This window comes from Mustela nivalis (genome assembly GCF_964662115.1).
Source record: "Mustela nivalis genome assembly, chromosome: Y".
Lineage (NCBI taxonomy): Eukaryota > Metazoa > Chordata > Mammalia > Carnivora > Mustelidae > Mustela > Mustela nivalis.
In genome coordinates, this window is record NC_139041.1 from 26,591,115 (window position 1) to 26,613,352 (window position 22,238).

The window sequence follows — 22,238 nt, forward strand, 5'->3', positions numbered from 1 at the left end:
GTATTATGCTTAATGAAATTAGCCAATCAGAGAAAGACAACTATCATGTGATCTCCTTGATATCAGGAAGTGGAGATGCAATGTGGAGGGGTTGGGGGTAGGAAAAGATCAAATGAAAAACATGGGTTTGGGAGGGAGACAAGCAATAAAAGACTCAAATTTATAAAACAGACTGAGGGGCAGGAGGGACGGATAAGGGTGGTGAATTATGGACATTTGGGAGGGTATGTGATATGAGTGCTGTGAAATGTATAAGCTTGGAGATTTATAGACCTGCACTCTTGGGTATAAAAATAGTTTATATGTTTATAAAAAATAAATAAATTAATTTTAAAAAGAAAGCTTGGATCAAACAGAAGATCAAGAAGACTGAAACAATACATAGAAACAAAAGAAAATAAAAGCACTTCAGTTCAAAACGTATCAGATACAGCAAAGGCGGTCCTAAAGGGGAAATACATAGCCATCTAAGCCTCCCTTAACAAAATGGAAAAATCCAGATGACACCTACTGTCTCTACACCTTAAGGAGCTGGAGAATCAACAAAAAATCAAACCAACTCCACATATAAGAGTGGAAATAATGAAGATTAGAGCAGAGATCAAAGAGGTAGAAACCAGAGATATAGTAGAATGTATCAATGAAACTAGAAGCTGTTTTTTTTTTAAATCAAAAAGATCGGTAATCCATTTTGCACACTAATCCAAAGGAAAAGAGAGAAAGCCTAAATTCATAAAATTATGAATGAAAAGGGAGAGATCACAACTAATGCCAAAGAAGTAGAAACAACCATCAGAGTGATTATCAACAGTTCCATGCCAATAAGCTAAGCAACCTAGATAAAATGGATGCATTCCTGGAAAATATAATCTACCAAAATTGAACCAGGAAGAAATTGACAAACTGAATAGACCAATATCTAATAACGAGATTGAAGCAGTGATCAAAAACCTCCCAAATAACAAGAGCCCAGGACCTGATGAATTCCCTGGGAAACTCTACCAAACTTTGAAGAAAGAAATAACAAATATTCTCCTGAAGCTGTATCAAGCAATTGAAGCAGAAGGAAAACTTTCTACAAAGCCAGGATTACACTGATCCCCAAACCAGACAAAGAACATACCAAAAAGGAGAATTTCAGACCAATATCACTGATGAATATGGATGCTAATATTATCAACATGTTCCTAGCAAGTAGGATCCAACAGCGCATTAAGAAGATTATCTACCCTGACCAGGTGGGATTCATCCCTGGCCTACAAGGATGGTTCAACATCAACAAATCAATCGATGTGATAGAGAAAATCAGTAAGAGAAGAGAGAAGAACCACATGGTCCTCTCAATTGGTGCAAAAAAAGCATTTGACAGAATACAGCATATTCTCCTGATCAAAATGCTTTAAGGTATACGGATATAGGGAACATTCCTGAACTTCATCAAATCTATCTATGAAAGACCCACAGCAAATATCATCCTCAATGGGAAAAAGCTTGCAGCCTTCCCATTGATATCAGGAACACTACAAGAATGCCCGCTCTCACCACTTTTGTTCAACATAGCATTAGAAGTCCTAACAAGAGCAATCAGACAACAAAGAGAAATAAAATGTATCCAAATTTACAATGAAGCAGTCAAAATCTCTCACTTTGCAGATGGACATGATTCTTTATAGGAAAAATCCAAAAGGCTCCATCACCAAATGACTGGAACTCATACAGCAATTCAGCAACATGGCAGGATACAAAGTCAATGTACAGAAGTCAGTGGCTTTCTTATACACTAACAATGAAAATACAGAAAGGGAAATTAAGAGAATAAATTCCATTTACTATAGCACCAAGAACCATACGATATTTGGAATAAAGTTAAACAAAGAGGTAAAGAAACTGTACTTGAAGAACTATAGAAAACTCATGAAAGAAATTGAAGAAGACACAAAAAGATGGAAGACCATTCAATGCTTTTGGATTGGAAGAATAAACATTGTTAAAATGCTGATACTGCGTAGAGCAATTTATACTTTTATTGCCATTCTGATCAAAATTCCACAGATATTTTTCAAAGAGCTGGAGAAAATAATTCTAAAATTTGTATGGAATCAAACTGGGGGCACATCACGCTACCTGATTTTAAGCTTTTCTACAAAGCTGTGATCACCAAGACTGGCTAAAAAACAGACACATAGATCAGTGGAATAGAGTAGAGAGCTCAGAGAGGTACTTTCAACTTTGTGGGCAAATAAACTTCTACAAAACAAGAAAAAATATATAATGGAAAAAAGAAAGTCTCTTCAATAAAAGGTGTTAGGAAAACTGGACAGCTATATGTAGAAGAATAAAACTGTACCATTTTCTTACACTGTACACAAAAATAAACTCAAAATGGATAAAAGAACTCAATGTGAGATAGGAAGCCATCAGAAACCTAGAGAAGAACATAGGCAGTAACCTCTTCAATATCAGCCATAGCAACTTTTTTCAATATATGGCTGAAAAGGGTAAAAAAAGTGCAAAAATGAACTTTTGGGACTTCATCAAATCAAATGAGTCTGAACATTAACGGAAACAGTCAACAAAACAAAGAGGCAACTCACGGAATGGGATAAGATATTTGCAAATGACAGTACAGACAAAAGGTTGATATCCAGAATCTATAAAGAACTCCTCAAACTCAAACACACACAAAACAGATAATCATATAAAAAATGGGCAGAAGATATGAACAGACATTTCTCCAATGAAAACCTGCAAACGTCTAAAATCAGATACATGAAATCAGATACATGAAAAAATGTTCATCATCACGAGCCATCAGGGAGATTCAGATGAAAACCAAACTGAGATATCACCTTACACCAGTTAGAATGGCCAAAATTAGCAAGACAGGAAACAACATCTTTTGGAGAGGATGTGGAGAAAGGGGAATCCTCTTACACTCTTGATGGGTATGCAAGTTGGTACAGCCACTTTGGAGAACAGTGTGGAGATTCCTCACGATATTAAAAATAAAGGTTCCCTATGACTCTCATTGCACTACTGGGTATTTACCCCAAAGATACAGATGTAGTGAAAAGAAGGGTCATCTGTACCCCAGTGTTTATAGCATCAATGGCCATGGATGCCAAACTGTGGAAAGAACCAAGATGCCCTTCAGTGGATGAATGGTTAAGGAAGATGTCCATATACACTTTGGAGCATTATGCCTCCATCAGAAAGGATGAATACCCAACTTTATAACAACATGATGGGACTGGAAGAGATTATGCTGAGTGAAATAAGTCAAGCAGAGAGAGTCAATTATCATATGGTTTCAATTATTTGTGGAGCATAACAAATAACATGGAAGACAAGTAGTGATGGAGAGAAGAAGGGAGTTGAGGGAAGTTGGAAAAGGTGGAGAATCATGAGAGACTATGGACTCTGAAAAGGGTTTTTAATGGGCGGGTTTTGGATGGTTGGGTGAACTAGGTGGTGGTTATGAGAGAAGGCACAGATTGTATAAAGCTCTGGGTGTGGTGGAAAAACAATGAATACTGTTATGCTGGAAAAAAATAAAAATTAACAAAAAATAAGTGTTATATGAAACACAAACAGACAAGACACAAACACACACCCACACACTCACACACAGATAAGACACAAAAAAATATAAAAAGGAAGTGAGGAATCACACTAAAGGAAGCACAACCCAAAGAAAATACCATAAAGGGAAAAGGCACAGATTATCCAAGTCAGAAACTGACCACACTGGGAATGTTAACACTTTATCTAATGATAATTAGTTCAAGTATAGTGGAGTCAATTCTCTTATCACTACAAACACATTGTTGAAATGGACGGAAATTAAAAAAAAAAAAAAAAGCCAAAAAGTTCAACAAGGAAGTACAAAAAGAAAGCGAGCTCAACCTTATGTTGCCCATAGATTATCATCTTTACACATAGATAGACGTTGAAGGATTTGGGAAAACAAAGGATATGCAATTGGCAAGTAGAAGAGAGACAAAATGATTGTGCCTATGACAGATAGAGATATTTTATGCCTTCCAGAGACCTAAGGTTATGGCCAGGTGTTTTTTCTTGATGGAGCATCAAAACATCAGAACCTTGAAAGAACTGTCAACATATACACCACCAACATGGGTGTATCTAAATTTTGGAGCATATGATCAGAATGGAAGGGAGATTGGGACAATAATCAAATATTGTTGGGGACTACGATATCCACTTACATCACAGGAAAGATCATCCAGAGGGAAAGTTGGTAAGGAATAACAGATGTCATCATGTGCTCTCTAGACCACCTGAACTTTGGGGAGACATGCATAAGATTGTGTCTCTAAGGACCATAATAGAAGTTCTTCACTAGGCAGACCTAACATTGTCTATCACAGATCCTGTGCTGGATTCCAAATCAAGTCGTGGATTAATAGAAGAGAATTCAATTAGTATCGTGTATACTTATGACCACGAAGGTATAAAAATGGAAAGAAATCACTTACAAATGGGAAACACAGCCAGACACTAATAGGTGGAAAGCACAACACACTCATGATCTAGCAGTGAATCAACGAAAGAAAATCAAAGGGAAAATCATAAAATACCTTGAACAAAAGAAAGTAAAGAAACTTATGGGATAATGCCAAAACATTTTATGGGTAGGAATATAGTGTTAAATGTGTGTACTTCCAAAAATTAAAAACACCGAACTAAAGGAACCTAATGTGACGCCAAAAGAAACTAAAACGGAAGCAACAATCTCCAAAGTAACAGAAAAAAATGAAATAATACTTATGATCATCGAAATTTATTTCGAAATTTTGTTCAAAATACAAACAAAACAATAAGAAAAAATCAGGATAAATCACACGTCAGTTTTGAAAACTTTAAGAAACTGAAGGTGCCATTACCTAGATAAAACAGGGAGAAAATCATACAGCTGAAAGTATGAGACCACATGACAACTGCTAGAAAGGAAAATAGAAAAACCTAAAAGACACCTCTACACAATTATGCCAGCAAATCCAATAACTGAGAGAAAAGGATATATTCCAAGACACATATCAACTCCCAAGATTAGGTCAGGAAACCTATAATATCTGAGCACTCTAGCAGTGACTAAAGCATTTGAAGCAGTAATCAAAGACCTGCGAACACAAAGAAGGTTAGGTCCAAATCGTTTTGCTGGTCAACACCTCTAGACATTTAATAAAGGCAATGTCGTTTCTTCTCATAGATTCCTGAAATGGAGGAGGCGGATAGACTCTAATTTACAAATATAAAGACCCAATTCAGAGCAGGATATTATGGGAAATGAATTCCATCTCATTTTAATAAGTAAAGATCATAGATATATAATTCTTCCCTTTTCTCTGTCTGGCTTCACCTGCTTTTGAAAGGACCAGTTTGCACAAGGTGGTGGGTATTATAGAGGGCATGGATTGCATGGAGCACTGGGTGTTGTGCAAAAATAATGAATACTGTTATAATGAAAATAAATAAAAATAAATTTTAAAAAGGACCAGTTTGTATTTATTTTATTTTTTTTTATGTCAAGGAAGGCAGCTTATCATACATCATTTGTTTTGATAGAGTATTTACTGTTGCTTTAGTTTCATAAGCAACCTAGTACTCATCCTAATATATGCCACAACTCATCAACACCCATTAACCAATTCCTTCATTCCCTGCATGTCATTCTTTTCTGTAACCCTTAGCTTGTTTTGAAGAGTGGTGAGTCACTCCTGGTTTGTCTACTTCTCTGACTTCTCTCCCTTCAGGATTCCCTTCCTTTATTAAGGACCATGGTATTCCTCCTGGGGGATATAATAGGGAAGCCATGTGATATTTCCCTTTGTCTGCTTGCCTTTTTTTTTTTTTTTTTTTTGCATCAACTTTTCCTGTGCCATTCATGTCAATGCAAGTACCAGGGGTTAATCCTCCATGATGACTGAAAAATACTCTTGCCAATATGGACCACATCTTTTTTATCCACTCGCTTTGCAAGGCACTGCAGCTCAATGCACAGTTCTGGTCAGGCGGGCATTGCATCCCATTGATATAAGTCTTTCCTTTTCTTCTGATTGAAGGGACTTGGTCAATATGTCTATACCTACTACCACAGTAGGTAGAGTTAACTAATGATGACAAGTAGTGCTGTCCAGGGCTCTTCCTTAAGGGTTAGCTCTCATGTAAAATGTTACTCTCCTTGAAGCCTTTGCAAAGGTATTTAAGGTAAAACCAGGTATACAGAGCCCTAATCCCTAATGTCTAGTGTATCAGAACACTAGGAGATGAGGACACAAACAGCACAATACATCTATGCCCTAACATTTTTCCTTGAAAAGGGACTTTCCGTATCTTAGTCATCATTGACCCATAAGGAAAAGACACTGAGAAAGGACTCTCTCACCCACAGGATGACAAACCCCACGGATAGATGTTGATACCCAAGAGGCCTCACTGTTTCTTCAGATCTCTAGAAATTGTAATGGAAATAGGAACATTTTGTCATCTCAGGGGAAATGTTGGCCTAAAGGATGGTATACCGCATGTCATTTTCTTTTCTCTTTGTCTAGAAAGGGGATGTGGGACATTAACACACAAGACAACCTGAGTTCTTGATCAGGCTCAGAGGGTTCTTTTTTCTGTTCTTTCCAGGGTTTCCTACCTAAATCCATAGAACTCAAAGGTCATGAGAGAAGGACTGCCGCTTCAGTGAAGCCAGTTTCTGTTAAGTCACAAAGCTTTGAAGTCATAGCTACCAATCCTCCCCTAATCACTCCTGATCAATACACTTGGCTTGAGTAGTCATGGGTGGGCCAAGAGGATCCCAAGCCCTCCCAAACCGCTGGAGCCGCCTGGGTTTCTCACCAAGGCAGTTTGTGAAGCGAGTTGGATTCACCTTCTCCATGGTCGAATTCATAGTCTTTGGTAATGACTGTAACCACCAGCCCTCGGGACTCCAGAAAAAGGCAAAGAATCCACCATTCCATCTTACCAATGGAAAACCAAGAAATAATCAGGCATCAAAAAAACTTCAGGGGAGAAACTCCAAGCCTGAAAATAGGTGTGGTCCTCTCACCCAATCAGGGTGCTTTTTTTTCCCCAGGAAAAGGGCCACCCAAGGGTGATTCAGCTACCATCTGGGTAATTGTATGGAGATGTGGCATCCCAAGCCTGCCTTAGCCTTCTCATTACCATCCCCCAAATGGGTTCATGCAATAACCAAACAGTGCCTTTATGGAAGATGGGCATGTTCTAATGGAGCCAGCAAAGGATGAACAATGTGTCAACAAGGGGCCATTTCACCGGAACAGACAGTGGATACTACAGGTTGGTGAGGAGATACAGGAAGACAAAAAATAGGAGAATTAACAAGGGAGTGGAGAGCGAAGGTCTGGCATTTTAGGATGGTGGGGGGTGCTCTGTACTTGGCTGCATTCCATGGGGACATAAGTCCAAATTAAATAAACCATCCTCTGGCCTCAGTCAATCCTTGTACCCTGGTTTTGTTTTTGATTTTGTTTTTGTTTTTTGGCAAACGATGCACTTGCATGTAATCGACAGAGAAACAGAGAGATTACAGTCACGGATTCAGCTGGAGAGGGAGAGGCAGACTTATCCCTGAGCAGGGAACCAGAGACCAGAGTCAATGCCATGAACCTGGGATTATTAGTTCAGCTGAAAGCAGCCTCTGAATTGCTGGGCACACCCTGGGACCCAATTTTTGTCTTCTTAATACCTCCTAGTTTTAGATTAGAACCACTTCTCTGCCATTGTTCAGAAATCAGGGGATACGGATTTTGAGTTGGGCTGGTGTTTCTTCCTTTGTCCAATGTGCTTTGAGAGCTAGTATCACTTGTCATCTTGAAGTCAGTGACTTGTCAATATACACTTTACTCTCCCACACATATTTTTTTAAAGAGAATTCCTCCATTGCTAACTTTTGAAGGGGTTTGACACTATATCTTCTGTTGCTCTTTTTCTGTTAATGGTGATGGAAAATCCTCCATGTTTCTGAATATGGATCTCCGTTTTCACTCCAAGATGAGGGATATTTTTAGCTCTGATTTCTCAAAGGAAAGTTCGGCCCTCTTTTTTCTCTTGCTCCTAGGACTCCTACCATAGGCACCTCTTTTCATTCCTTGGAGTCGATGATTTCCCTAAAATCTTTGTCATGTACCATCATTCTTTTTTCTCTCATTAGATTTGCTTCCTTATTTTCCAGTATTTGTCATTCGGGTCACTAATTTGATTCTCGGCAACTGCCAACATCCTGAAATTTGCATACAGTCTGCACCAATCTTTTAATCAGGGACTCTTTATTTTATTTCTATAACTTTTATCTCTGTGTTTCAAGTCTCCCTGATGACATCTGTTTTTGTTTTTGTTTTTGTTTTTTTTTCTGATGTACAGTGAGTATCTTGGCTGCTGCTTTCAATCCTCCATCAGACGTGTTACATGTAGAGGTTTCCCTTACCTTGCCTGGCCATGATCATTTCTTCTTCTTTTTCCTCGGCATCAATTGATTTTTCCATCTTTGCATTGGATCTAGGTAGCTGCCTTCTTCTCTGTATTCGAAAAGCCAATTCTGTTTTTAAGCCTGAGGGTAATTTATTTAGGAAGAACAGATCATGGAGTGCCCAAGGGCTAGCCCTTTTTGGAGTCTCGGGTGTGTGTGTCATGCATGTCCTCTTGTGTTGTGTTGTGGCTGTCCCTTGTCCTTGACAGCAGTCATCTGCAAAGGTTCTCCTTGCCTGCTGTTCGGAGTGTTTGGTGTCTGGGCTTAATAGGGTGAGGTTTAGCATGGTGTGCCTGTAAAAAGAGATGTTCAACCAATGCAACAGACAGAAGACCTGCAGAATGCTGTGGTCATTATAGAGCATGTGGGCAGGGATTACTTCTAGTCTGCTATGAGAGAGTTTGTTCCCCTGGGGCAAAGCAACTTGGACTGAGGAAGGCAGTACCCCCAGTGTTCCATAGTCGGGACTTGGGTTTGAAGGTTAGGCAGCTAATGTCCTTACCGTCCTGCCTTTGGCCAGTAGCTCAGTCTTGATGCTGCTGCTGTGAGATCCCAAAATTTCTTGTGCCCCCATTGAGTCATCTCTACGAACACTGCCTCTCATGGATGCACTGTCAGAACCCTCCATCTTCCCACTATGTCTCCTGGTATTGTTTCTGATCATGGTTTCCAGGCTGTCTTCACCTGGTTGTTTGTTGGTGTCCTCTCCAAGACAAACACAGTGTTCTCTTGAGTCAATTTCGGCCAAGCAGGCTGATCTGAAATCTCCGGGTCTCAAGACACTTTGTTGGCAAGAACCCGTGCTATTCAGACAATCTGCTGGTCACAGCCAATGGCTTTGAGATACATGCTCTGTGTGGGTTCCCAGTGTACTCCTCTCTCCTGTAGCTTTTTCTTTTCTATTGCCTCATTGATCTCTGAAGCACCAACTGCATACATATTCCCTGAACCATGTCTCAAAACTTCTCACAAAGTGTCTGCAACTACTTTTCTCCTTTACTGTGGAGTTTGGTATGCTTCTGGTCAATTTCCATCATATTGCATTTTATGTGGTAATCTTCAGGTTGTGTTCAAGGCTTAAGAAAAGCCTGGAGTTTCTGGACACCAAATCTCTGTCCGCTAAAGGCACTGCAGGCTCTTACACCGCCATAAGCAAGAATAATTCTTGCCACTTTCCTCATGTGGCATAGTTGTGGTGAGTTTTGGGATATGCCACAGGTATCAGTCTCAGAAAGACAAATAACATACGATTTCACTCTCTGATGGTACTCAAGGAATAGTTGAAAAAGCAAGGGAAAATGAGACAAACAATATGACTCTAACAAGGCACACAAAATTGTGTTTTTGTTGAAGGCTGATTAGTGAGGATAAGTGTTTATAAAAGAGAACTAAGTGGTACATAACTTGTAGGAAATGTGGCTGAAAGTGATAGAATGTGAGTTTTCAAGGCATATCAAATTGAATTGCTATGCTATAAAAGACCGAGTTATAATCTCTTGAAATTTCATTTTAAGTGTTATATAAAACAATCACAACATACACACACACAAACACACACACACACACACAGATAAGGCACACAAAATTTGGGGAGGAAGTGAGGAATCACACTAAAGGAAGCAAATCCCAAAGCAAATACCAAAAAGCAGAAAGGCACAGAGAATACAAGTTAGAAACCATCAAAATGAAAAAGTTAACTCCTTACCTATCAATAATTACATCAAGTAGTCAGGACTAAATTCTCCTATACCTATAAAAAGATTTTTGGAGGGATGAAAATTAAAAAAAAAAGTCAATAAAGTTCAACAAGAAAACAACATTAACCAAAAAGCTCACCCTTATGATGGCCATAGGAGATTTCCTTCGGCTATAAAGATACACATAGCTTGAAAGTGAAGGAATGGGGAAGATATAGGTTATGAAATTATCAAGAAGAGAGCCAAAGTGATTGTGTCTATGGCAAATAGATTTTCTGCCTTTGAGAGACAAAAGATTACTGGAAGGTGTTTAGTCTTGATGGAGCATCAAAACATCAGAAACCTGGAAGAATTGCCAAGATATACACCAGCAACATGGGTGTATCTAAATATCAGAAGCATACTGACAGAATGGAAGGGAGATGGGGACCAAAATCCAATATTGTTGGAATCCACCTTCAGCAGAGAACAGATAATCCGGAGGGAAAGGTGATAAGGAATAACAGACATCATCATGGGCTCTCTAGGCCACCTGAGCTTTGGGAAAACATGGATAACATATCTCTCTGGGGACAATAAGAGAAGTTCTTCCATAGGACAGACCTAGCATTGTCTATCACAGATCATTTGCTGGAGTCCAAATCTGGTAGCAATTAGTAGAAGAGAATTCAAAACCTATCTTGTATACTTATGACCACAAAGGTATGAAAACTGAAATAAATACTTATGAATGGGAAACACAGCAGGACACTAATAGTTGGAAAACGCAACACACTCCCGAACTAGCAATGAATCAAAGAAAGAAAACCAAAGGAAAATCAGAGAGTAACTTGAACAAAGGAAAGTAAAGAAACGTATGAGATCATGCCAAAATATTTTATGGGGAAAGAATACAGGGTTAAATGCGTGTATTTCCACCAAAACTTAAAAACACCAAAAAAAAAAAAAAAAAAAGAACCTAACAATGCTATAAGGAACTATAAAAAGAATAAACAAACTCCAAAATTAAAAGAAGGAATGAAATAATACATATGATCATCTAAATAAAATACAAACAGCACCATTTATTAAAGAGATTGTATTTTTTCCACTGTATATTTTTTCCTGTTTTGTCAAAGATTAATTGACCATAGAGTGAGGGTCCATATCTGGGCTCTCTACTCTGCTCCACTGGTCTATGTGTCTGTTTTTATGCCAGTACCATGCTGTCTTGGTAATCACAACTCTGTAATAAAGATTTAAATCAGGTAATGTAATGCCCCCAGTTATACATGGCTCAGGGGAGACGTGGGTTGTTGTTGAGTCAGAGGGCAGTGAGCCAATGCAAAAGACAAAGACACAGGAGAACGGAGCATACTGGGAACCCACAAGAAGCATGTTGACCAATGGCACTGGCTATGACCAGCAGAGGGTCTGAACGGCATGGGTCATGAGGCCAGGAGATTTCAGATCAGCAGGAGTGCACACATTGACTCGAGAGAACACTGTGTTTCTCCTGGAGGGGACACCAGCAAGCATCCAGGTGCAGACAGCCTGGAAAACATGATCAGAGACAATACCAGGTGAGACAGAGGGATGTTGGGGGGTTCTGGCAGTGCATCCGTGAGAGACAGTGTTCGTGGAGTTGCCTCGATGGGGGCACAAGAAAGTTTGGGCACTCAACCAGCAGGATTGAACTGGGGCGCCTGGGTGGCTCAGTGGGTTAAGCCGCTGCCTTCGGCTGGGATCGAGTCCCGCATCAGGCGCTCTGCTCAGCGGGGAGCCTGATTCCTTCTGTCTCTTTCTGCCTGCCTCTCCATCTACTTGTGATTTCTCTCTGTCAATAAATTAATTAATTAAATCTTAAAAAAAAAAAGACCGAACTACGGGCAAAGACAGGATGGTGAAAACATTAGCTGCCTAAACTGCCAACACTAAATCCAAACCGTGTAACACTTTGAGGACTGCCTTTCTCAGTCCAAGTTGCTTCGTCCCAGTTCAACCCATAGGGGTATATAAGAAATCCCTGCACACATGCTCTCTCCTGACCACAACATGCTCTAGGATTTGTTCTATTGAGTGGGTTGAACGTCTCCTCACAGGCACACCTGTGAGGCTACCAAGCTAAACCTCAACATATTCAGCACAGTGGCAAGCATGGAGAGCCTCTGTAGATGACTGGCCTCAAGGACAGGGGACAGCCACAACACAACAGCAGAGAAAATGTATGCCACACAAATACACCCAAGACCATCTCAAAGGCCAGCCCTTGGGCACTTCATGATCTCTTCTTCATAAAGAAATTATCCTTAATGGTAATTGAGGTGGCCTTTTCGAATACAGAGAAGAGACCTAGATCCAATGCAATGACAGAAGAATCAATTGATGCCATGGAAAATGAACAGGAAATGATCATGCCAGGTTAGCATGCAACCGCTACAAATAACACGCCCGATGGAGGATTGAAAGCAGCGGCCAGGATACTCCCTATAATCAGAAAACACAAAGATATCAGGGAGTCTCGAAACACAGAGATAAAATTGATAAAAACAAAATAAAATAAAATATATTTCCTTATAAAAAGATTGGTAGCAGACTGAATGCAAAGGCCAGGAAGCTGGCAGAAACAGAGGATCCACTGAGTGACCTGGAAGAAAAAGATTAGAAAATAAGGAAGCAAATCCAAAGAGAGAAGGAAGAATTATGGAACATGACAAAGAGCTTAGGGAAGTCACCAACTCCAAGGAGTGGAAAGAGGGGCCTATTGTAGGAGAACTAGGAGAGAGAGAAAAAAATTAGGGATGAACATGGCTTTGAGAAATTGGAGCTGAAAATGTCTCTCCTCTGGGAGCAGAAACAGAGATCCAAATTCAGAGGCACAGAGGACTCCCTTCACAATCCACAGAAGGAGAGCACCGCAAGACATAGTGACATTCCCCCTGCAAAAGCTAGCAATAGAGAAATTCTCTTTACTCAAATATGCGTGGAAGAATAGTTTGTCCATAGCCAAGTCAGAGACTTCAAGATGACAAGCTAGACCAGCTCTTGAAGCAGGCCGGACAGCTCAAGCAACACCAGCCCAAGCCAAAATCCGTAACCCCTGCATTTTTGAACAATGGGAGAGCAGCAGTTCTTGCCTAGGAATAGGAGGTATTCAGAAGACAAAGATTGGGTGCTGGGGTGTGTCCATCAGTTCAGAGGCATCCTTCAGCTCAACTAATGATCCCAGAGTCATGGGATTGACTCTGTTATCAGGTCCCCTGCTCAGGGCAAGCCAGGTTCTCCCTGTCCAGCTCCACTCCCTGACTGTGTTCTCTCTAACTCTCAAATACCTGCATGTGCATTATTTAAAAAAACAAAATAAAACAAACAAACAAACAAAAAACCATTGTACAAGGATTGACTGGGGATAGAGGATGTTTTATTTAATTTTGACCTAGGTCACTATGGAATGCAGCCAGGTATGTAGCAACTCCCACCATCCTAAAATGCCATACCTTCGCTCAGAGCCCCCTTATTCATTCTCCTGTTCATTGTCTTCCTGGATCTCCACACCAACCTATATCATCCGCTGTCTGTCCTGCTGTAATAGTCCCTTGTTGACACATTGTTCATCCTCTCCTGGCTCCATCAGATCATGCCCATCTTCTGCAAGAGGCACTGTTTGCTTATCACGTGATTACATTGGGGGGATGGTCATGAGAGAGTTAAGGCAGGCTTGTGCTTCCATATCTCCAGGAAGTTCCCCAGAGGGTAGTTGCTCCACCTTGTGGGAATGCTCAAAGTTCTTTGACATTCGAATCCTCTTCCATGCATCCTTTTGGACATACAAGTTGTCATCCTGAAACAGGCATGAAAGTCTTCTGATGGCTTCACTTGGCTATGGGTTTCTTCCAAAATGCTACATACTTGCTCCTGTGGACTCCAACTCATGAGTCCATCCTGGAACTAAGGGTCTGGGGTGTAGAATCTGCCTTGGCGTATGGTCAGTTCTAAAGATTGGGAGGCCACTTTGGCATGATATCTAGAGACGCTCGAGGTACACGTGTCCTCGCTGTTGAAGACTCCAGAAATGTCTTTGGCACGCTTGTGGGTGTTCCCTTCGAGTTTCCCTTGGGTGGCCCTTTTCTTGGTCAGAAACATCCTGATTCGGTGGGAAGACCATACTCATATACAGGGCGCGTATTTACTCCCCTGAGGCTTTCTTTGAGTCCTGATTGTCTCTTGGTCTTTCATGGCTCAGGGGGAATGGTGGATTTTTGCCTTTCTCCGAGTCCAATTTTTAGATATATTAAGAAACAGAAGGCCTCTTGGGTATCAACAGATCACAGTGGGAATTGTCATCCTGTGGGTGAGAGGGTCTTTTGTCAGTGTCTTTTTTTGTAGGTTTCCTGATCAAATCATGGGAGCTTATATGTGTCTGGTAATTTATTATTTTCTCTCAGTTCTCAGATTTGCTAGCATAATAGTATAAAATTGTGTAAAATATTATTGTGTAATATATTGTGTAATAAAATATAATTGTGTAAAATATGATTGTGTAAAATAAAATGGTCTTCTAGGGTTTTTTTAAATTTTTATCAATTTTCATGTGGTTTCATATTTTCAGCTGTGTGCTTGTCTCCCTGTTTTATCCAGGTAATGGCTCCTCCAGTTTGTTAACGTTTTCAAAACTGACATGTGAGCTCTCTTGATTTTTTTCTATTGGTTTGGTTGTATGTCCTTTATTTCGACAATCATATGTATTATTTCATTTTCTCTGTTAACTTTGGAGTTTGTTTCCTCTTCTTCTTGTTCCTTCTGGCATCCAGTTAGGTTGATTTATTTTGGTGTTTTAATTTTTGGAAATACACGCATTCAACTCTATATTGTTTCCTTTGTACATGGCACTTTCTGATTTATATTTAGATTTTCTTTCTTTGATTTATATTTATATTTGGATTTTCTTTTCTTTGATCTCTTTCTTTGATAGTGAGTGTGTTGTGTTTTCCATCTATGAGAGTCTGGCTGTTCTTCCATTCATAAGTGATTGTTTCCCGTTTTCATACCTTCGTGGTCATTAGTATACAGGATAGGATTTGAATTCTGAAAACATGAAATCTCAACTATGGAATACTGGCAGGAGAGCTGCCTTCCTCTGTCCACATTGCCCTGTCCCAGAGGAGCAGACTCTTTTGCAGGGGACTAAAAGAAAGTCCTGCCCACATGCTCTCTCCTACCACAGCATTCTGCAGGCCTCCATTGTGTTGAGTTGATTGAACGTCTTCTTTCACAGGCACACCAGAGCCAACCAGGCTAAATCTCAGCATATTTAGCACAGACCCCAAACACCCCAAACGGCAGGCAAGGAGAGCCTCTGCAGAAAAATGGCCTCAAAGATGGGACAGCCACAACACAATAGCAGAGGGCATGCGTGCCACATACACAAACACACCTGAGACTCCCTCAAGGGACTTCCCTTTGGCACTCCGTGATTGCTCCTTCCTAAAGAAATTACCCTCAGGCTTGAAAACAGAATGGACTTTTAGAATACAGAGAAGAAGACCGAGGCCTGGATCCATTGCAAATATTGAAGAATCAATTGATGCCAAAGAAAAGGAACAAGAAATGATCATGGCCAGGCAATCAGAGTGAAACTGCTACATATAACACGCCCAATGGAGGATTGATAGCAGTGGCCACAATACTTCATGTACATCAGAAAACACAGAAGATATCAGGAAGTCTCGACCACAGAGATAAAACTGAGAAAAATTAAAATAAAATAAAATAAAATAAAATAAAGAGTTCCTGATGAAAAAATTGGTAGCTGACTGAATGCAAAGGCCAGGAAGCTGGCAGAAGCTGACGATCCTATTAGTGACCTGGAAGAAAAAGACTGGAAAATAGGGAAACAAATCCAAAGAGAGAAGGAAGGATAATGGAGCTTGACAATGAGCTTAGGAAAGTCTTCAATTCAAAGGAATGGAAAGAGGTGCCTATTGCAGAACTAGGAGTGATAGGAAAAAAGAGGGCTGAACATGTCTTTGATAAATCAGATCTGAAAATGTCCCTCATTTGGGAGCAGAAACAGAGATCCATGTTCAGAGGCACAGAAGACTCCCATCATCATCACCAGAAGCAGAGCAACACAAGACATAGTGTCATTTCCCCTGCAAAAGCTAGTTATTGAGGAATTTTCTTTACCCAAATATGGGTGGGAGATTAGGTTGTCCATAGCCAAGTCACTGTCTTCAAGAGGACAAGCTACACCATCTCTCGAATCAGGCCGGATAGAGGAAGCTACACCTGCTCAAGCCAGAATCTATATGCCCTGTTTTTTTGAACAATGACAGAGGAGTGGTTTTTGTCTAGAACTATGAGATATTGAGAAGACAAAGATTTAGGGAGACAAGATGGCAGGGAAGTAGGAGGAGGTGCCGTTTCAACCTGTACCTTAAGTGAGCTGATTACCTACCAATGAATTCTGATCACCCATGAAATCAGTCTGAGATCAGAATTATACACATCTTGATCTCTACAGAGGAGGAAGATGCCAGAGGGCAGGTAAAGCAGAGTGGGATGTTGGACTGATACTGATATTGGAAGATAAACAAAAGTGGGAGTGAGCCACCAGAGGTGACAGATTGGAAAGTAAACCCCTAATACGAGAGTACTGTAAATATGGGCACTATCATTAACTTGGAGACTGATTGAAAGCACTCAAAACCAGCAAAGGATTGCGGGAGGGGGGAATTTTGGGAATCTGGGCACCTAGGAACAGGGGCTTAAGTCCCCGGACCCAGGACAGCCTCCCCTGGCACTGAGCCAGAGAGAGTGCGATGGAGAAACCAGGTCTTGGTACCTGAGGCACCCGCGCGCCCAAGAACTTAAGGGGTCTAGCTCGCGTGAAGGGCTGGAGCCCTGCCAGAATGCAGAAGGACAAGCTGTGCTACAGAGCCTGAGATGCGCACACTCCTCACCCTTCCGAGGTGTGCGAATATAGAGCCTGGTGCTCTCCGAATTGTGCCCTGCTATTAGAGCCTGAGACTTGCGCGTGTGACCCACACCATCCCCTGAGATAGGTGCCTGCAAGCCCTGCGCTCTTAGACGCAGAAAGACTAGGCACTCCCAGCCCAGGCCAGTGGGACAATCTTATTGTGCAATCGCTGCTTGGGACCTCTGTGGCGTCTGGAGCTGCCCAGACAGCATCTGCTGCTGTGGTTTTGGGTACAAGCAGAAGATCCTGCATCCCTATGGATGGCGACTCAGAACCTGCTCTGTCAGCGGCCAAAGGGGAATTTTATATGGGCTCTGCAGCACCCACAGGGACCAGATTGAGGCTTCTCTCTAAGAGGAAGGTCAGGGTGCAATTTGCTTTCTTCTAAACCTCCAAAAACCATCAAAAGTTGTCAAGGCGAATGGATAAAGAAAATGTGATCCATATACACTATGGAGTATTATGCTTCCATCAGAAAGGATGAATATCCAACATTTGTAGCAACATGGATGGGACTGGAAAAGATTATGCTGAGTGAAATAAGTCAAGCAGAGAGAGTCCATTATCATATGGTTTCATTTACTTGTGAAGCATAACAAATATCATGGAGGACATGGGAGTTGGAGAGGAGAAGGGAGTTGGGGGAAATTGGAAGGGGAGGTGAACCATGAGAGACTATGGACTCTGAAAAACAGTCTGAGGGGAATGAAGTGGTGGGGGGGTGGGAGGTTGGGGTACCAGGTGGTGGGTATTATAGAGGGCACAGATTGCATGGAGCACTGGGTGTGGTGCAAAAATACTGAATACTCTTATGCTGAAAATAAATACATTTAATTAAAAAAAAAGTTTTCAAGGCAAGAGAAAAAAATAAAGTGAGCAAACATAAAAACCTCCAGAGAACAAAAGCCTTAAACAAAAAATAGATTTCTCAAGGCCACACCTTTGAGCGAGGCAGAAGATAAATCAGGAATTATCATTTACTGAAAACCAAATGGAAGGCCCCACCCCCAGAAAACCAACCAGGAAAAAAAAATGACTACAAGAGAAAAACCAGCACTACTTCCTGGATACCACTTTCATTTTTAACTCGTTCCCACAATAATGGTTTATTTTGTTATATAGATAATATTAAGATTTTTGCCATCACAGTGAGATATCCAGTATATCAAATTCCATAATAACCTTCTAAAATGAAATTTTTGATACATACACCTCTGTTTTTCCTTTGTATTTCTATTTTTTATTTTGTTTTTAAATTTTAGTTGATTCTATTTTATTTTTTTAATTGTTATTTTCTATTATTCATATGGAATTAAACTTTAAGGTAATCCCGTTTCCCCAATCAATGTTACACCTATTGGAAAACCAATTTTCTTTTCTTTTCAATCATTTTTTAATTTTTTTATATTTATTTTTTATTTTTTTAATTAAATTTATTTTCAGCATAACAGTATTCATTATTTTTTTACCACTCTCAGTGTTCCATGCAATCTGTGCCCTCTCTAATACCCACCACCTGTTACCCCAACCTCCCACACCCCCACCACTTCAAAACCCTCAGATTGTTTTTCAGAGTCCATAGTCTCTCATGATTCACATCCGCTGCCAATTTCCCCCAACTCCTTTCTGCTAACTCCCCATGTCCTCATGCTATTTGTTATGCTCCACAAATAAGTGAAACCATATGATAATTGACTCTGCTTGACTTATTTCACTCAGCAGAATCTCTTCCAGTCCTGTCCACGTTGCTACAAAAGTTGGGTGTTCATCCTTTCTGATGGAGGCATAATACTCCATAGTGTATATGAACCACCTTTTCCTTATCCATTCGTTCATTGAAGGGCATCTTGGTTCTTTCCCCCATTTGGCGACCGTGGTCATTGCTGCTATAAACATTGGGTTACAGATGGCCCTTCTTTAACTACATCTGTATCTTTGGGGTAAATACCCAGGAGTGCAATGGCAGGGTCATAGGGAAGTTCTATTTTTAATTTTTGAGGAATCTCCACACTGTTCTCCAAAGAGGCTGCACCAACCTGCATTCCCACCAACAGTGTAAAAGGGTTCGCCTTTCTTCACATCCCCTCCAACACATGTTGTTTCCTGCCTCGTTAATTTTGGCCATTGTAACTGGTGTAAGGTGATATCTCAACGTGGTTTTAATTTGAATCTCCCTGACAGGTAGTGTTGATGAACATTTTTTCATGTGTCTGATAGCCATTTGTATGTATTTATTGGAGAAGTGTCTGTCCATATCTTCTGCCCATTTTTTGATATGATTGTCTGTTTTGTGTGTGTTGAGTTTGAGGAGTTCATTATAGATCCTGGATGTCAACCTTTTGTCTGTACTGTCAATTTCAAATATCTTCTCCCATTCCGTGGGTTGCCTCTTTGTTTTGTTGACTTTTTTCCTTTGCTGTGCAGAATCTTTTGATTTTGATGAAGTCCCAAAAGTTCATCTTTGCTTTTGGTTCCTTTGCCTTTGGAGACATATCTTGAAAAAAGTTGCTGTAGCTGATATTGAAGACATTACTGCCTATGTTCTCCTCTAGGTTTCTGACGGATTCCTGTCTCACACGGAGGTCTTTTATCCATTTTGAGTTTATTTTTGTGTTCGGTGTAAGAGAATGGTTGAGTTTCATTCTTCTACATATAGCTGCCCAGTTATCCCAGCACCATTTATTGAAGAGACTTTCTTTTTTCCACTGTATATTTATTTGAGTTTTGTCGAAGATTAATTGACCATAGAGTTGAGTGTCCATATCTGGGCTCTCTACTCCATTCCACTGGTCTATGTGTCTGTTTTTATGCCAGTACCATGCTGTCTTGGTGATCACAGCTTTGAAGTAAAGCTTGAAATCAGGTAACGATATGCACCCAGTTTTATTTTTGATTTTCAACATTTCCTTAGCGAATCGGGGTCTCTTCTGATTCCATACAAATTTTAGGATAATTTGCTCCAGCTCTTTGAAGAATACCGGTGGAATTTTGATCGGAATAGCATTAAAAGTATAGATTGCTCTAGGCAGTATAAACATTTTCACAATGTTTAATCTTCTGATACAAGAGTATGGAATGGTCTTCCATCTTTTTGTGTCTTCTTCAATTTCTTACATGAGTGTTTTGTAGTTCCTTGAGTACAGATCCTTTACCTGTTTGGTTAGGTTTATTCCGAGGTACGTTATGGCTCTTGGTGCTATAGTAAATGGAATTGATTCTCTAATTTCCCTTTCTGTATTTTCATTGTTAGTGTATAAGAAAGCCACTGATTTCTGTACATTGACTAGATTTGATGTTCCCTCTATCCTGCCATGTTGCTGAATTGCTGTATGAATTATGGTACTTTGTAAGTAGAGTCTTTGGGGTTTTCCATATAAAGAATCATGTCATCTGTGAAGAGAGAGAGTTTGACTTCTGTGTTGCCAATTTGGATACCTTTTATTTCTCTTTGTTGTCTGATTGCTGTTGCTAGGACTCCTCATGCTATGTTGAACAAGAGTGGTGAGGGTGGGTATCCTTGTCGTGTTCCTGATCTCAACAGGAAGGGCAGAAGCTTTTTCCCATTGAGGATGATATTTGCTGTGGGTCTTTCATAGATGGATTTGATAAAGTTCAGGAATGTTCCCTCTATCCTTATACTTTGAAGCGTTTTAATCAGGTACGGGTGCTGGATTTTGTCAAATGCTTTTTCTGCAGCAATTGAGAGGACCACGTGGTTCTTCTCTCTTCTCTTATTAATTTTTTCTGTCACATAGATTGATCTGCGAATATTGAATCAACCTGTAGCCCAGGGATGAATCCCATCTGGTCATGGGGGATAATCTTTTTAATGTGCTGTTGGATCCTGTTTGCTAGGATCTTGTTGAGAATCTTAGCATCCATATTCATCAGTGATATTCGTCTGAAATTCTCCTTTTGGGTAGGGTTTTTGCATGGTTTGGGAATCAGGGTAATGCTGGCTTCATAGAAAGATTATGGAAGTTTTCCTTCTGCTTCAATTTTTTGAAACAGGTTCAGGAGAATAGGTGTTATTTCTTTTTAGAATGTTTGGTAGAATTTCCCAGGGAATCCGTCAGGTCCTGGGCTCTTGTTTTTTGGGAGGTTTTTGATCACTGCTTCAATATCGTTACTAGATATTGGTCTATTCAAGTTGTCAATTTCTTCATGATTCAATTTTGGGAGTTTATTGTTATCCAGGAATGCATCCATTTCATCTAGGTTGCTTAGCTTATTGGCATATAACTGTTGATTATAACTTCTGATGATTGTTTCCACTTCCTGGTGTTCATTGTGATCTCTCCCTTTTCATTCATAACTTTATGCATTTGAGCTTTCTCTCTTTTCTTTGGATTAGTGTCACCAATGGCTTATCGATCTTACTGATTCTTTCAAAAAACCACCTTCTAGTTTCATTGATATGTTCCACTGTATCTCTGGTTTCTACATCATCGATCTCAGCTCTTATCTTAATTAATCCCCTTCTTATGTGTGGATTTGGTTTGATTTGTTGTTGATTCTCCGGGTCTTTAAGGTGTAGAGAGAGCTGCTGTGTTCTGGATTTTTCCACTTTTTTGAGGGAGGCTTGGATGGCTATGTATTTTCACCTTAAGACCGCCTTTGCTGTATCCCATAGTTTTTGGATCGAAGTGTCTTCATTCTCATTGGTTTCCGTGAATTGTTTCCGTTCTTCCTTAAACTCCTGGTTGATCCAAGCATTCTTAAGCAAGGTGGCCTTTAGCTTCCAGGTGTTTGAGTTCCTTCGGAACTTTTCCTTGTGATTGAGCTCCAGTTTCAAAGCATTGTGATCTGAAAATGTGCAGGGAATAATCTCATTCTTTGGTATCAGTGAGTCCTGATATGTGACCCAGTATGTGGTCTATTCCTGAGAAAATTCCATGTGCACTTGAGAAGAATGAGTATTCTGTTGTTTTAGGGTGGAATGTTCTGTATATATCTATGAGGTCCATCTGTCCAATGTGTCATTCAATGCTCTTGTTTCTTGATTGATTTTCTACTTCGATGATCCGTCTATTTCTGAGAGAGGCATGTTAAGATCTCCAAT